We start from the raw sequence: 3,127 nt of genomic DNA, 5'->3' as shown, positions 1-3,127 counted from the left end.
TTCCTCTCTAGGAATGAGATAGCCCAGTCATATGGTAGATATACGGTTAACTTTATAAGAAACAAACTGTTTTCAAAAATGGTGGTATCACTTTACATTCTCACCAACAATATATGAGAGTCCCAATTCCTCCACCCCCTCATCTGTACTTAGTATTATTGTCTATCCTTTAAATTTTAGCCATTATATTAGGTATGTAGTTGTATCTTATTGAGGTTTAAATGACATGTGCCTTATAACAAGGAGACTCTTTTCGTATGCTTATTGGTCCTATATCTTCTTTGGTGAAGTATCTGTTTAAATCTTTGCTCATTTTGAAACTCTGAGCAGAACTGACTTCAGGTGAGCAGCAGGGCTTTGAGCCCTTGTCTTGCCCTTGAGAGCAGGCACTGGGCAATGGAGAGCAAGCCATGTTAGCTGGCACCCAGGCAACACAAACGGCAATGCATCTGGGGGAGAGGAGACAGAGAGGATGAGGAGCTGAACTGCTAAGAGAAATGCACTAGCCCCATTTTCATCTTATATTTTATAAGTGGATAAACCAAAAATATTTGGTGCATACATACAAAGAGGAATTACTAATAACAATCACAGCCCTCATTTCTGCAGCTGGTCACACTGCCATTCCTGGTATTTAGAACTGTCTTCTTCTACTACCCATTCCATCTCTCCTTTACCCTCAGTGAGGACCTTGTCTAGTCAGGGTTCTTTACCTGGTGGGTGACCCAAACCTTCATTCCTGAAGAATCTGGGCTGGTAGTAGTCATGTCAGTGTTGGAGTTTTGTACCTTACCCATAGGATATGGTAGTACTAACAGACAACCTAAGGAATCGCCTGGATTCCATATTCTTTTTTACCTCCAGGATATAACACCAATCAAATTTTGCCTTGGTAATCAGGATCAATCATACCACTCAATACACCCTCCTTTACCTGTTGATCCAGAGTCATGAGGAGACCAAAATGGCCAGAGGGCATTTTTAATTTCCAGTTCAATGGAATCAGTGATGAGTTGCCAGGTGGGAGTATTTCTTCCCATTGGAACTAGGACCTCTGGACCTGAAGAGCTGAGGGCTGTTAGGACAGGAAACAAAAGTGTTGCAAATGGGTTACTAAGAGTCATAGAGGGTGGTGCCACTCCTGTTTCCACCCCTTGGTTCCTGGATCTGTGAATCCTGGCTATGGAAGACACCACACCATATACTGGCTGCTGGTTTAGCCTCCCAGAAAACTTTGCCCCAACCCTGGAAGGTGTTGCCACCTAGCTAGTAACATAATTGTGTCTTTAGATGGCCAGTCTATCAAATCACTTGCTTCAGGATGATGACAAACATGGTATGACCAGTGGATTCTGTGAGCATGGGTCCATTGCTGTACATATTCTTCTGTGAAGTGAGTTCCTTGATCTGAAACAACACTGTTTGGGATATCATGCCAACGCCTAAGACATTTTGTAAGTCCACTAATGGTAGTTTTGGCAGAAGCAGTGTAATGCAAATTTGTAATCAGAGCAAGTGTCTATTCTAATAAGAACAAAATGTGGCCCTTTCCATGAATGAAGTAGTCCTATATTATCAACCTGCCACCAGGTTGCTGGCTGATCTCCCCATAGAATGCATAGAATGGTCCCATATCTCAGACTCAGTGTTGGTCTCTGCTGCTGGCAGATGGGACATTCAGCAGTGGCATAAAAAAAAGTCAGCCTTGATGAATGCAAGTTCATATTGCTGAGCCCATGCATGCATAACTTCCATCTCTACCATCATGTCCACTTTGTTCATGTGCTAACTGAACTTTTATAGGAGTGACTTGGATAGGATAACAAAACATATTTTGTTATTCTATCCACTGATTGTTAAAATCTTCCACTTCAGAGATAACCCTTTGATGAGCATTCACAAGAGACACAGATATCTTTTGGGGCCCAGAGAAGTCTAAAAAGGCTGTCACCATTTTTCCAATCATGCTCCTTCCTGCGAAACCATTGGTCACAGCCCATGAATCAATATATAGTTGCACATTTGACCATTTCTGTTTCCAAGCAAACTGAACAATCAGGTGTGCTATTGATGTTCTGCCCGTTGGAAGGATTTCCCTTCACCTCTCTCTTTAAGGGAAGTTCCAGAAAGGGGCCGTAGTGCTGCTGCTGTCCACTTTCCAGTGTTACCTGCATTTCATGCAGAACCATCAGTAAACCAAGCACGACCTTTCTGTTCCTCGGTCAATTAATCATAAGGAACTCCCATGATTCGCAAGTACATGTTGGGAAAAGGAAGGTACTATGACAAGAACAGAGATTCATAGGTATTACTTGTACCTTCAGGTCCTGCTGTAACCGGTCTTGTATATACTATTTCCATTTAATGTGTGTACAATTTTGTGACTGTGGGTAGGCCAACACCCAGTTGATGATGGGCAGCTCAGGCCCCATGGTGACTTGTGGTCCATGGTGAGGTGATCAGTCTCCACTAAGCCCCAGAAACAGATCAAAAGCTGTTTTTCAAAAGGGGAGTAGTTGTATGCAGAGGATGACAGAGGTTTGCACCAAAATTCCAAGGATCTGCACTTTGAATCACCAGTAGAGCCCTGCCAACGAGTCCAAACTGCATCTCTATCTGCCACTGATCCCTCAAACGCCATTGGATCATCTGGATCATATAGCCCAACTGGCAGCCTGGACCTGGAGAAGGGTCTTTTCTTGTTCTAAGATCCACTCAAAGCTGTCAGCTTTTTTAGTAATTTGTTATATAGGCCAAAGTAGCAGACCCAAATGAGGGATATGTTGCCTCTAAAATCCAAAGAATCCCACCAGGCACTGTGTCTCATTTTTCATTTTGGGAGGGGCCAGATACAATAACTTATCTTTCCCTTAAGCAGGGATAACTTGGCATGTCCCACATTACTGGACCGCTGGAAATTTCACAGAGGTGGAAGTCACCAAATTTTTGTCGGCGAGTTCCCCCCTCTAGCATGCAAACGTTTTACCAGTAAGTCTAAAGGCATGGATACTTCCTACTTACTTGGTCCAATTTGAATAATGTCATCAATGTAATGGACCAGTATGACACTTTTGTGGAAGGAAAAGGTGATTAAGGACCCTCTTGAACTAAATTATGGCATACAAGT

This window comes from Echinops telfairi, unplaced genomic scaffold (assembly GCF_000313985.2).
Source record: "Echinops telfairi isolate 266 unplaced genomic scaffold, ASM31398v2 ScPeMD7_7;HRSCAF=31, whole genome shotgun sequence".
Lineage (NCBI taxonomy): Eukaryota > Metazoa > Chordata > Mammalia > Afrosoricida > Tenrecidae > Echinops > Echinops telfairi.
Note: the sequence above shows the minus strand (reverse complement) of the source record.